The following is a 15,187-nucleotide window of genomic DNA, read 5'->3' as shown; positions in this document are numbered from 1 at the left end:
TAACACCATACACAAAAAATAAATTCAAAATGGATTAAAGACTTAAATGTAATGCCAGAAACTATGAAGTTCTTAGAGGAAAACATAGGCAGTACACTATTTGACATAAATCACAGCAAGATCCTCTTTGATCTACCTCCTAGAGTGATGGAAATAAAAACAAAAATACACAAATGAGACCAAATTAAACATAAAATCTTTTGCACAGCAAAGGAAACAATAAACACAATTAAAAGACAACACACAGAATGGGAGAAAATAATTACAAAGGAAGCAACTGACAAAGGATTAATCTCCAAAATATATAAGCAGATGATACAGCTCAATATCAGAAAAACAAAAAGCCCAATCAAAAGATGGGCAGAAGAATTAAACAGACATTTCTTCAAAGGAGACATACTGATGGGCAACAAACACATGAAAAGATGCTCAACACAGTTCATTATTAGAGAAATGCAAATCAAACTACAATGAGGTATTGCCTCACACTAATCAGAATGGCCATTATCAAAAAAACTACCAATAAATGCTGGAGTAGGTGTGGAGAAAAGGGAACCCTACTGCACAGCTGGTGGGAATGTAAATTGTTATAGCCACTATGGACAACATTACAAAGATCACTTAACAAACTAAGAATATAACTACCATATGACTCCACAATCCCACTACTGGGCATATACCCTGAGAAGACCACAATTCAAAAAAGCACATGCACTTCAGTATTTATGCAGCATTATTTATGATAGCCAGGACATGGAAGCAACCTAGATGACCATCAACAGATGAATGGATAAAGAAGTTGTGGTACATATATACAGTAGAATATTACTCAGCCATTAAAAGAAAAAATATGAGTCAGTTGTAGTAAAGTGGATGCCTGTTATACAGAGTAAAGTGAGTCAGAAAGAGAAAAACAAATATCATATATTAACATATATATGGAATCTAGAAAAATAGTACTGAAGAACCCATTTACAGAAAGAAATGGAGACACAGACATAGAGAATGATCTGGTGGACACAGCCAGGGGAAGAAAAGAGTAGGACAAATTGAGAAAGTAGCACTGACATGTAAACACTATCATATGTAAAACAGATAACTTGCTGGAAGCTGCTAGATAACACAGGGAGCCCAGCTTGGTGCTCTGGGATAACCACCATGGTGAGTCAAATGGTTGAGGAGACAGGGTCGAGCATGAGGGGATATATATATAATTATGACTGATTTGCGTTTAGGCACAACAGAGACCACTGCAACACTGTAAAGCAATTATCCTCCAATAAAAAAAAATTATGTAAGATGACAGAGATGCTAATTATCACAATGGCTTTCTTATTATAATACATAAATGCATATTGTATTTATGTATTTATGTAACATATTATACACCTTAAATGTACATGTTATATGTTAAATTAATTTCAATTACATTTCTCTTAAAAAGAAAAAAATTGTATTGAGAAATGAATATGGAAATAAATATTAAAATATTAATATCAGATTTTTTTCAGGATATAGAAAATTTTGTGGATTTTTTTTCCAATTTGTATGTACTAAGTTTTCTATAAGAAGAATGTATTACTGATTTTTGCTGTAATAGGAATAAATACATTTTCCTTTATTTCCTTTCGGGGAAAGCTCTTCTGATAAGGTTTACCTGCCAGAAAAATTCCCTGCCAATATCTTTTCCTCAGCTAAGGTGAAGCTTGGGAAACACGAGTATTCACTCCTTAACACTGAAGGATTTCTTTAGACGAAGAATGTTTATCTTTGAGGAGTTGCCAGTTGAACCATTCAGTCTTGAAATGGTTTGTGATACAAGCTATACAACAAGGGTGTAACACGGAATGACTGGAACACAGGACAGCCAGGTTCTGACAGAGAAGTGGAAGAAAGCTCATCTTGGAGAACAGAGGAGAGAAGAAATAAGCAAAAATGATCCAGAATAATAAATTTCTAGGGAAGAAGGAGGTCATCAATGAAGAATAAAGAGAAACAATAGAAAATCCATTAGTTTGGCCATCTTGGGTCAGATTCTGCAACTGTACATAAGTTCTTCAGCCCTTCTAATAGATCTTCCTATCCAGTGTTGATCTGCCTGTCTGTCTCAGTGTCTGTCTATCTGTCTCTCTTTATGAGTCTCTGTGTTTCCCCTCTTTGTTGTTTCATACATTAAATGCAAATAATGACTGAAATTCCTTAGTCAGGCACTGATTTGCAAGAAGCAGTGTCTGGAAGCCCGGGCAATCACAAACTGCTCTGCTAGTCCACAGTAGGACCAAGGAGGCTCCCATGGAAGGCAGCGGTTAGGCAAGGGTGGAGATCAGTCACCAGCACAAACGTGTCTCTCAGCATCCGCCCTTTGGCCATCTTCTGAGTCAGGGCTCCAAGTCAAGTTCTGACCACAGTGAAGTTGACAGGATAGGCTCACAAGCAAGTGAGGTCAATGAAACTCACTCACAGTAAGACACTTCTACGAAGAGAAAGTCACCCATGGAAAGAGATGGACCTTGCTAGACTGATGGTTCAACCACAGGAATCAACCTAACTCTCTGATATTGTTAAGTGTTGGCAACCATGCCTTCTATATCCATGTGTGTGTGAGCTTGACAAAGTCAACCTCAGCAGTAAATACACAAGCACCTATATGTCACTCTCACACCTCATCTCACTATGGCCCACCCACCTTCTATGTCAGAATACCTCCATGACCTCTGTGGTCTGCATAAATACCTGCCTACCCCTTTAAAGATACACGTGTATCTGATGCTACATGTCCGTTTTTCAACAAATGAATTCAGCTGGCACTGCACTAGACATTGTTCAGGGTAAAGAAATTTAAAAGTAAGGCTTCTATCCTCAGGGAACTTATCATTTATTGGGGAAGACAAAATGAATACACCAGAAAAAAGGGGGAAAAAATCTATTATAAAAGGTGTTTGTGCTCAGTCGCTAAGCTGTGTCAGACTCTTGGCAACCCCATGGACTGCAGCCCTTCGGACTCCTCTGTCCCTGGGATTTCCCAGGCAAGGATACTGGAGTGGGTGGCAGTTTCCTTCTCCAGGGGATCGTCCCAGCCCAGAGATTGAACCACGTCTCCTGATTGGCAGGTGGATTCTTTACCACTGAGCTCCCAGGGAAGTCATTATAAAAGGTAGCATATGATAATAAACAGAGGTAAGAAGAAGTAATGCATGCTATTTTAAAGGCAGAAGAACAATGTTTAAGGAAAAGATCCCTTAGAGAATTGCCCTGCTACAATGCAAATATACTCAGGTAGGCATGGGTAGTGGGGAGCAGGAGAGATAACACATTTAACACTTTCAAATATAGTATCTTCAAAAACCATCTTGTTCAACAGACTGTATGCCACTGAAAGAATTAAACTGAACTCATCTATCACCTACCATGCACAGGACAGTTTAAGTTTTGATGAGAAGCCCATAACATGTGATGCTGTCAAGAGAGGAAGGGCAGATGAGGGCTCTACTGCTGGCATACGCCCTTAGGGTGAAGGAGAACAGCAAGCAAGAAAGAGCTGCTGGGAAAGTTATTCCAGCCCTGCCTCAGAGTTAGGAGGAGTCGGCTTAATATTACATCTCAAATTATTCCCCAGATATTGGATCAGGTATTTCTTGAGTCCATACATCTAAGTGCCTTCTGGACATTTCCCCTTAGCTTTCCCATGAGAACCTCAGAGGCAACATGTCAAAAGTAGAACTTATCTTCCAACCAAATCTCCACCTCCATCCTCTACTCTAGTCCCTTCCTGTGAAAGGCATCATCATTCATCCATCTCCCAGACCAGAAACCTGAAAGCTATCTTCCTCTGCTCCATCTCTCTCATGCCCCACATCCCCAAAATGCAAAAAGGAAAGGAAGGGGTCAGTCGCTCAGACGTGTCCGTCTCTTTGTGACTGCATAGACTATAGCTCGCCAGGCTCCTCTGTCCGTGGGATTCTCCAGGCAAGAATACTGGAGTGGGTTGCCATTTCCTCCTCCAGGGGATCTTCCTAACCCAGCAATCAAGTCTGGTTCTCCTACACTGAGGCAAATTCCTTACCATATGAGCCACCAGGGAAACCTATCTTCCACTTCATCTCTCTCATGTCCCACATCCCCAAAATGCAAAGTCCTGCCCATTCATCTCTAATCCCTTTCTCTTCCCCTCTATGGCTGTCACCAAAGCTCAGAACACCTTAGCTCACAAGTGATTGGTCACCTGATAAGACTCTCAAGGTTCCATCAGTTTTCCATACAGAAGACAAAATAGTATTTCCACAATGTAAATCTCTTGTATCACTCTTTATTCCTGTTCAAAGTGCTGTACTGGGCACCTTTTGTGCTCAGGATAATGAGCCAAACCTGTGTTTCATGAAGATTTCATGAATTCTCTCTGCATCTTTTGCCTCATCTTAAAGTCTTCCATCCTCTTTACTTTCCAACTACCCTGGGCATCTTTCAGATTTTTAAATGCACAAAACTCTCTCACACAAACAGGGTCTCTGCATATGCTGTTTCCTCTGCCTAGAAACTTTTTATTTATACCTGGATAGGTAATACTACCTCTAAAGGAAACCTTTCTCTGACCTCAGAGACCAGGTTAGACTTTCACAGTGTACACTACCAGAGCATCACTTTTGAGTGTAAGTGAACTTTTAATTGACAGTTTCCCTAATAGGCTAAAATTGAGTGCTTTCTTTATTGCTGTATCTTTAATGCATAATAAAAGCTAGGAAGGCACTATATTTGTCAAATATTTGTCAAATGAATGTAAATATTTATGTGTAAATACTTGTGTAATATTTTACACAAATGTGTAAATGTTTGTCATATGAATGAATAAATAAGAGCTTCTTGATGTCACAGGATATAGGAGAAAGACCACCTGCCTATCCTTGTACTAAAGCCCTTACGAGACTGATGCTGACTTTCCCTTCTTGTTCCTGGTACCACTGGGCTCATTTGGCTTCTCATTAATGGCTCTCCCATCATTTCACTAATTTCTATCACCTCCATCTTCCAACTTAGAGACTAAGTAATCAAGCTCAAAGCTTTCTGGGACAGCTCATCCTTCAGAAAATTACCACAGTCTAATCCAACTCTGAGTTCTCATCTTCATCCTCTATCCCCTACTTATATAGGGATTTTACTGGATGAATTCTACTACATTAATTGATTGAAATCTTTTATTTCACTCTCAGGTAATTAAACTTCCAAACCTGAGCACAAAACCTTTATCAGAAAAGAAGCATCTTGGGAGAACATTTTTCAGCTAAACAAAATATCAATTAAAAAGTATACTGCCAACTTGGCTTCTGGCTTCTCTTATATCAGACCATTTTGGCCATGCAAAGGCTGGCTTGGAAGGACTTGGGAGAGACAAGAACCTCTCCAAGTGTGATCCATGGACTCATCTACAGTGACATCAAAACAGAAACTAAGGGTAAGCCCTTAGAAACATTTATAGCAAGTTAACATTGCTGAAATATTTTGTATTATATTTTTTAAAAGCACCAGTCCATAAAAACTGGAAATTATTTTTTAAAAATCTGGTCCTTCAAGGACTTCCCTGATGGTCCAGTGATTAAGATTCCATGCTTCCAATGCAGGAAGCATGGGTTCGATCCTTTGTCAGGGAACTAAGATCTCACATGCCATGTGGTATGGCAAAAAAAGAAAAATCTGGTCCTTCACTACAGGTAGTTTGGGAAACACTGGGATAGACAAGTCTGAAAAGGAATTCGGCAGGAATGTCTTCCATTAGTTCTCCCATCCTCTTCATGAATCTGTGTTCCACAGTCAGCTGTGTTCATCAGTAAAAGAAGTTCTATAAGAAACTGATTTGATGAATTTAAAATAATTCAAAGAATAAAAATATTGATTGCAAAAGAAGAACCAATCTCTTCCATAATTGTAAGTGTCCAAGGTTGCTCTACCTAATGATCTAACGTCATGCAGTAATATCCATGAGAGTTAATAGCCATGAAGCAGCATTTTGTGCCAGGCCATTGAAGTTTTTCATGTGTATTATATGATGCTCAGAATTCCTTGGAGAAGGTATTATTATAATCATTTTAAGGATGAGAAATGCAGAGCTAGATAGTTTAATTAAATTGCCCAAGGTCACACCTCTAGCAAATGATGACATCTAGACTGAAGATTTAATCCCAAATCTTTAATAAGCACCCAGACCCTGAATCCTCAACAGTAAACCTATACTGCCCCTCTCCTATCCATATTCTTTATTTTAGTCCACTTAATTACCACTATATAATTTCCCTTTCTCTTTCCAAAGAAACCAAAGCAACTGAAGTATAATACAACAGAAAAAGCAGTGAACCTGAGATCGGCATACTTGGACACCAGACCTATACCTTTTACTAAATCACCATATGATATTAAGTAAATGCTATCAATTATAACATAGATAACCATGTTGGTACCATCTACCTACTTCATAGAGTATTTAAGAGGTTAAAATGAAGTAATAAATGGGAAAATTCTTTGGAAACTGTCAAAAGCTGTTGCCTTGTAGATATTACCATTGTTATTAATCTGGAAAACTGAGATTTGACTATGTTTATCCCAGAAGAGATTCAGAATTACTGAATTATTACAGTCTTCTTGTGAAACATACAGTAAACTATTAAATTAACAACTCCAATCAATTGTTTTTATCAGCCCAGATTTATGGAGCAATGTTTTAAGAGGCATAAAAATTATATTGCCCACCCTCAAAGACTTTATTGCCTTGTCCAAACAACACTACTACATACACTGAAAATACAGAAAGCAACACAAGATCATGCAAATGACCAAGGACTGGATAGCATGACACAGACTCAGAAAGAGAAAAAAATCAGTGAGAGCTGGAATGATTAGGAAGGGCTTCAAGAAGGAGCAAACTTTGAGCCTGGACAGAATCCTACTGTAACTGCATGCTCGAAGAGAGCTCAGAAATTGCTCCCACCTTCTGCACAGGTACAGAAATGACTTGCCCAAGATCTCTCAGCATGGAGGTGGAGGTCAGGACCATGTGATGGCAAAACTTCCTCTTCATCACTTCTGCAGTTCTATTTCTCAAGGGAGATATGTTTACCCTCAGCAATGAGGTTCCAGTGTGGGGACTTTTAGATAGGTTGACAGATCTGTGGCAGATATATTTCTGGATAAGTAAAGGAAGGCTGGCTTACTTAGCAAGTACCCTCTCCTCCTATGCCAGATGCTACTATCTCTGCCTAAAGAGTTAAAATAGGTAATAATAAGATTCCAAACTTGAAATGCTCTACCTGCTGAAACACAATCTTTCTGACAAATTGTGTCCCTTGGGAATCTGTGGAGGCACAAAATGTCTCCAGGGCCTCCTGACAAAGAACCCATGATAGCCATGTACAATTTGCAGTTGCTCCCAACAGCATTCGGCCCACGCCCACCCACCTCCAAGATCCAAATATCAACTTACTATAAAAAAGCAGGCTCTCAGGACAATTCTCTGAATTTGGACGTGAGGCCACACTTGCATAAAGAGCTGGAGATGTGTGGTCAAAACAAGGGCAGATGGTACTTAAAGGTCCCATCATACGTCTGGATGCTGCTTCTCAGGGTGACACTGAGGCTGCTTCAAGGCAGACCTGAGATGGCAGAGAGGAAGACGCAGGATATGCTTTGAATCCCAATTCATCCATTTTCCACATTGGTTTTCCAATGCCTGAGCCATTAAGGAATGGAGAAATAAATGACTAGAGGATGCTTTCCAGCCAGACTGTGGATTCTTGCCCATGGAACACCCCTTGTTCCCCTGCCCAGGCCATTGGCAGGCAGGACAGAATGCAGAGAGGATGCTCTCACCTCTCCAGGGCAGGCTGGCCAAATGGGCAAAGGGCCATTGGCAAGTGAGAACCCCAGCTCCACTGGGCTTTCACCATGTCAAGAGTCTGCCACTTACAAATGTGTTCCCTCCAGATTCAGCCAAGAGTGACTATCATGTGGTGACCCTGCTTGTCCCAAAGAGCAGTATGACTGTATCCAAACATGTCATGCAGGGAGAGGAATAAAAGAATGTAAGCGATTTCCAGGGCTTCAAGCCACTGCAGCGAATCTGGGCCTAGGGATGACTGAAAATTTATTGACTTCGCAATGAAAATGCAAAAGAAAAAAAAAAACCCAAGACAAATAAACAAAAAAGGCTCAAGATGAAGTTACAGTTAATTTTTACTAAACACTTCAGTGTCTTGGTGGCTCATCTCTGAGTGGTTGAGAACCTTGTCAAGAGCAAACTTCAGAGGGTCCAGATGCCATTCTCAGCATCAGTTTCATTCTCTCTGGTTGCAGAGTGCACTACTAGGCTGCACACTTTGCCAGCCCTCCTTTACTACTTCCTTGGATCTGGACCTTATTTTTGCCTTTGGTCCTAGAGGATTAGGTCAGGAAAGCCAATCATATTCCCTTTGTCTTGCAGATTCCTATCAGTGGGAATCTGAATCTGGACATGAGGCCACACTTGCAGTCCTTTCTGGTAGAGAGGGAAGGGAGGACATCTTTACACATTTATGCTGTGCTTTTGGGGAAATGCAGGGAATGGCAAAGAGCTTTTCCGATATCTACTTTTTCCTAATTGCCTTTGCTGCTGCTGCTGCTAAGTCGCTTCAGTTGTGTCTGACTCTGTGAGACCCCACAGACGGCAGCCCACCAGGCTCCTCTGTCTCTGGGATTCTCCAGGCAAGAATAATGGAGTGGGTTGCCGTTTCCTTCTCCAATGCATGAAGCTGAAAATAATCTTTAATCCACAGTGGTATGTTTTGGGGTGACATATTCTACTACACTTCACATGCTGCGTGCGCATCCTCCATTCTGTGGTGGAGACCTTCTCCTACCTCTTAAGTTTCTTTCAGAGCCAGGTCACTATAGTGACAAGTTTTTAGAACAATTGTTTTCAAGACAATAGGGCTATAGAACATAGGTCTAAGTAGAAGTAATATGACTGTATACATTCACTGGCTACCATACAGTAAATTTTTAATAAATATTTGAATGAGAATAAGGGAAAAAGAAAAAAAATGCATGCAGACCCTACATAGGCCTTCAGTCATGTGCAAAGAGAAAAAAACACACTCTAGTGCTTGAGAAGGAGAAGGAAATGGCAACCCACTCCAGTGTTCTTGCCTGGAGAATCCCAGGGATAGGGGAACCTGGTGGACTGCCGTCTATGGGGTCTCACAGAGTCGGACACGACTGAAGCGACTTAGCAGCAGCAGCAGCAGTGTTTGAGAACAGGCTCACTTGGAGAACCCGTGGTATTTCTGTCCAGATACTGGGTCCTGCCCCTCCTTTCCCAGATGCTTTTTTCCCTCCTTCAGGGAGAAAGCAGAGACAATATTAGCAGATTTCTTTCCCCTGCATTCTCTTGTAAACAGTGTTCTCTTCTCACTTTATCAGTTAGAATGTTTTGACTCCAAGATAATAGCAAACCTCAATTAGCCCAAATTAAACAATGAGAATTTTCTTATCTCATATTAATATTAATTTTAATAAGAAGCTGGAATTAGGATGTTCTAGGGTTGATTAACAGAGCAGCTCATCAGCATCATTAAGGACCCAAACTCTTTCCATCTTAAATAAGGAAAGAGCATCCAGACCCTTCCAGCCAGTGTCCTTTTATGTCTCCTTGGTTGGGATTGCTTCAACTGTCTACACTTAAACCAGTCACTAGTAAGAGGATTGGGGGCATGATTGGCTTGGATGTGGCTTAGCCTCTGAGTTGCTGTAGGATAAGAAATTGGGGCTCTTTCAGTAAGAAAGAATGGGAAATGGCTACTGGGTAGGTAACACCTTTCCCCACTACCAAACATTGAGGGCATTCGTTGCTACAGAGGAGGGAATAACAGAACAGAAAAAAATGCTCTTATTTTTTGGTTCTCAAGTCTTCAAATCCTAGGCTGGTTATATACAAAATATATAGAGGAATGAGATACATAACAGCAAAAGCTTCCCTAGAGCCTAAGACTAGGAAATGATCACACAGGTATGGTGATGAAGCCAAGGGGATTGAGACATGCAGCACCCCAGGCGCCTCACTTTACCTGTGCTTCCTCCCGCCCTCGACCTCAGCCCAGGCAGAACATAAGCAGGAAAGACCACAGGGTACAGGAGAGAATTAGGGGTTCTGAAACATGGAAACAGAGTGCTCCATCATTCCACTGGGAAGGAGATCCCTCCCATCCCAATAAGCACCCAAAAACCACAGTAACATGAGCCATTTGAATGCGTGACACTGAAGAAGCTTTGTGACTGGAATAAAGAGGAACTCAAGATCAAAAGGTGTACAAGGCATGTTAGTTCAGTTGCGTCCGACTCTTTGCGACCCCATGGACTGCTGCACGCCAGGCTTCCCTGTCCTTCACCAACTCCCAGAGCATACTCAAATTCATGCCCATTGAGTCGATGATGCCATCCAACCATCTCATCCTCTGTCATCCCCTTTTCCTCCTGCCTTCGATCTTTTCCAGAATCAGGGTCTTTTCAAATGAGTCAGTTCTTTCCATCAGGTGGCCAAAGTATTGGAGTTTCAGCTTCAGCATCAGTCCTTCCAATGAATATTCGGGACTGATTTCCTTTAGGATGGACTGGCTGGATCTCCTTGCAGTGCAAGGGACTCTCCAACACCACAGTTCAAAAGCATTAATTATTCGGCACTCAGCCTTCTTTACAGTCCAACTCTCACAGCCATATATGACTATTGGAAAAACCACAGCTTTGACTAGATGGACTTTTGTCAGCAAAGTAATGTCTCTGCTTTTTAATATGCTGTCTAGGTTGGTCATAACTTTTCTTCCAAGGAGTAAGTGTCTTTTAATTTCATGGCTGCAATCACCATCTGCAGGGATTTTGGAACCCCAAAATATAAAGTCTGTCACTGTTTCCACCGTTTCCCCACCTATTTGCCATGAAGTGATGGGGCCAGAGGCCATGATCTTAGTTTTCTAAATGTTGAGTTTTAAGCCAACTTTTTCACTCTCCTCTTTTCACTTTCATCAAGAGGCTCTTTAGTTCTTCTTCACTTTCTGCCATAAGGGTGGTGTCATCTGCATATCTGAGGTTATTGATATTTCTCCCAGCAATCTTGATTCCATCTTGGGCTTCATCCAGCCAGCATTTCTCATGGTGTACTCTGTATATAAGTTTAATAAACAGGGTGACAATATACAGCCTTGTGACACTATGGAAAAAGGAGAGACCCTGAATTCATTATGATTAAACTTCACCCCCTTTGCCCCAGTAACATAAACTGAATTAATTTACTAAAAAACTAGAGAGTGGGATTAAGATAATTAAAAACCCCAGTTCACCAGGGAGAAAGGTGAGGCTTGGGTGGGTTGAGTCTATCACTCATCTGCATCATGTCAGTAATGACAGTGTCAAGACTAACTCAGACCTCTGGACTCCTGGTGGTATGTTTTGCCCATTGCATTGGAGGTAAGTACCTTCCTACCTCTGGCAGCACCTAAGACCCAAGAAGAGCAGTTTCACCTGAAACAACCCAGCCAGGGAAGAAGTGAGCATGTTTCTGTTCACATCCCAGTTGGTTGCATTGCCATGAATTCCCAAGCAAGCTGCAGTGCCCCTCTCTAGCATTTCAAGAATGCTTACATAGCTTGTGATGTCAAGATACATGTTCTACAATCAGAACCTCAGGTGGTCAACAGCCCAGGAGGCATACAGTCATTCTGTCCTATACACATTTTATTCTGTACCTCCTGCAGGAGAAAACTCTGAATTCCAGGCTAGATCACTACTCTTTGGAGTATGTGGAAAAGACTACAACAAACTTCTCAAGCTAATAAAAGTCAAAGTTGAAGATAAAGAATATAATGTGAACTCCTGCTGTTCTTGAATTAATTAGAAAAGTGTTTTCCTTTCTTAAAAAAATAGAACATTTTGTTCTGTGCAGTTGCTAAAAAGTTTTTCTTTTCATTTAAAGGATTAACTAAAGCCATGTACATGCTCTTACAGCACTTCTTTCAAAAGAGCACACTGTTCCTTCAAACTTGGAGAGACTCTATTTCATGTTTCCAGACTGGCCCAAGGTTCCATATCTTCTTTGTATTATTATTCTTAATAATTCTTCAAGTTATCATTGTCTGGAAAGCCACATTCCAAGATTAGTACTTAGGGTTCTTTAATTTTTTATTTGGCTTCTTAGCAAAATGACTTAAGAGTTTACTTTTATAGTCTTCATTTAGAGATCAACTATCCTACCACTAGGATCTGTAAAGTGAAATCTCATTGTACATAAATTGCTTGCAATAACCACCCTAACCCCAATTTTTATAGCATCAGAACTACAAATTTTAATTTTTAAAGAAGAAATTGCTAATCTTTCCAAAATTTAAAAATAAAGCTATAGCAACCAAACTTTTTAAAAATCTTAAACAGTTACAATTTCTAGAAATGTTCCATGGTCTGAAATTGATTTTCTTAAAGCCAGAAACCACATGATTGATTATGTGTTGTCATAACAACAACAAAAAAGTGATGAATTGATTTTACCTTGTTAAAAAAAAACAGAAGACAAACACTTCTCCCTCCTCCTTTCATAGAGAACCATATGTTTTAAAAGGAAGAAGTAAATACTGTGAGAGTTATGTAAAGGCAAAGAGTACTGTGAGACCATGAAGAACTTTTGCAAAACTAGTCTATATGTCCAAGCATCGAGAAGACAGTGGTCTACAGAATTGTCAGAAAAATAACAGGTACAATTCTAGACAGTTAAATTCACAGTTAGGGAGGCAATCCTGAACTTGGAAAAATACTCAAGGAAGGTAACAGAGTAACTGGGAGCAAGACAAATGGAAATGAAAGCTGTAGAGATGAAGAGCAAAGTCTCTAAAGCACAGCCATGCAAAAGACATAGGGGTGGCAGCAGAGAACATCAGAATTAGTGGTTCCAAGATAAGCAAGTCAAAGAACGCTACAGTGGGATGTAGGAGCAGATTTAAAAGCCAAGTGGCATTGCTTTGGTCTTCCTGGTGGCTCAGCAATAGAGAATCCACCTGCAATGCATGAAGCACAGGAGCTGCAGGTTCAATCCCTGTATGGGGAAGATCCCCTGGAAGAGAAAATGGCAACCCACTCCTGCATTCCTGCCTGGAGAAGCCCACAGACAGAGGAATCTTGAAGGCTACAGTACATACAGTCGCACAGAGTCAGACACGACCGAAGCGACTTAGCACAGCACAGCACAGCGTTGCCCTGGCAGACAGAGACCAAACTGAGACTGGACATTCTAAACACGTTCTGAAGAAAGCAGAGCCATCAGAGTCATAGCCTTACGCCTTCTCAGGGTGAAGGAAGGGACTGAAACGACAAATCAGTTCAGACCAAAAACCAGAAGGTAGACGCTAGCGAAAGGCATTCAACTACTGATCGCAGAGATCGGTTACCAGTACCTTTCCCGAAAATCTCAGATATGTTCCTGAAGGTCTAAATGTCCCTCCCAATTCATGGTTTCAGGAGCACTTCGAACTGACATTTCTCTGGGTTATAAGAAAAATAAACAAGTCAACCTTGCTGCTTCCACCAACTCAAAAAATTTGCATGGAATTACCATAATAAGTTATGAGGTTTTTTTTCCTTTATTTTTTATTAGTTGGAGGCTAATTACTTTACAATATTGTAGTGGTTTTTGCCATATATAGACATGAATTAGCCATGGATTTACATGTGTTCCCCATCCTAAACCTCCCTCCCACCTCCCTCCCAATCCCATCCCTCTGGGTCATCCCAGTGCACCAGCCCTGAGCACTTGTCCCATGCATCCAGCCTGGGCTGGTGATCTGTTTCACACTTGATAATATACATGTTTCAATGCTATTCTCTCAGATCATCCCACCCTCGCCTTCTCCCATAGAGTCCAAAAGTCTGCTCTATACATCTGAGTCTCTTTTTCTGTCTTGCATATAAGATTATCGTTACCATCTTTTTAAATTCCATATATATGCGTTAGTGTACTGTATTGGTGTTTATCTTTCTGGCTTACTTCACTCTGTATAATGGGCTCCAGTTTCATCCATCTCATTAGAACTGATTCAAATGTATTCTTTTTAATGGCTGAGTAATATTCCATTGTGTATAGGTACCACAGCTTTCTTATCCATTTGTCTGCTGATGGGCATCTAGGTTGCTTCCATGTCCTGGCTATTATAAACAGTGCTGTGATGAACATTGGGGTACATGTGTCTCTTTCAGTTCTGGTTTCCTCGGTGTGTATGCCCAGGAGTGGGATTGCTGGGTCATATGGCAGTTCTATTTCCAGTTTTTTAAGGAATCTCCACGCTGTTCTCCATTGTGGCTGTATTAGTTTGCATTCCCACCAACAGTGTAAGAGGGTTCCCTTTTCTACACACCCTCTCCAGCATTTATTGCTTGTAGACTTTTGAATAGCAGCCATTCTGACTGGCGTATAATGGTACCTCATTGAGGTTTTGATTTGCATTTCTCTGATAATGAGTGATATTGAGCATCTTTTCATGTGTTTGTTAGCCATCTGTATGTCTTCTTTGGAGAAATGTCTGTTTAGATCTTTGGCCCATTTTTTGATCAGGTCATTTATTTTTCTGGAATTGAGCTGTAGGAGTTGCCTGTATATTTTTGAGATTAATTCTTTGTCCATTGCTTCATTTGCTATTATTTTCTCCCATTCTGAAAGCTGTCTTTTCACCTTGCTTATAGTTTCCTTTGTTGTGCAAAAGCTTTTAAGTTTCATTAGGTCACAATTGTTTATTTTTGCTTTTACTTCCAATATTCTGGGAGGTGGGTCATAGAGGATCCTGCTGTGATTTATGTCAGAGAGTGTTTTGCCTATGTTCTCCTCTAGGAGTTTTATAGTTTCTGGTCTTACATTTAGATCTTTAATCCACTTTGAGTTTATTTTTGTGTGTGGTGTTAGAAAGTGTTCTAGTTTCATTCTTTCACAAGTGGTTGACCAGTTTTCCCAGCACCACTTGTTAAAGAGGTTGTCTTTTTTCCATTGTATATCCTTGCCTCCTTTGTCGAAGATAAGGTGTTCATGGGTTCGTGGATTTATCTCTGGGCTTTCTATTCTGTTCCATTGATCTATATTTCTGTCTTTGTGCCAGTACCATACTGTCTTGATGACTGTGGCTTTGTAGTATAGTCTGAAGTCAGG

The sequence above is a fragment of the Odocoileus virginianus genome, chromosome 3, assembly GCF_023699985.2.
Source record: "Odocoileus virginianus isolate 20LAN1187 ecotype Illinois chromosome 3, Ovbor_1.2, whole genome shotgun sequence".
Taxonomy (NCBI): Eukaryota; Metazoa; Chordata; class Mammalia; order Artiodactyla; family Cervidae; genus Odocoileus; species Odocoileus virginianus.
Note: the sequence above shows the minus strand (reverse complement) of the source record.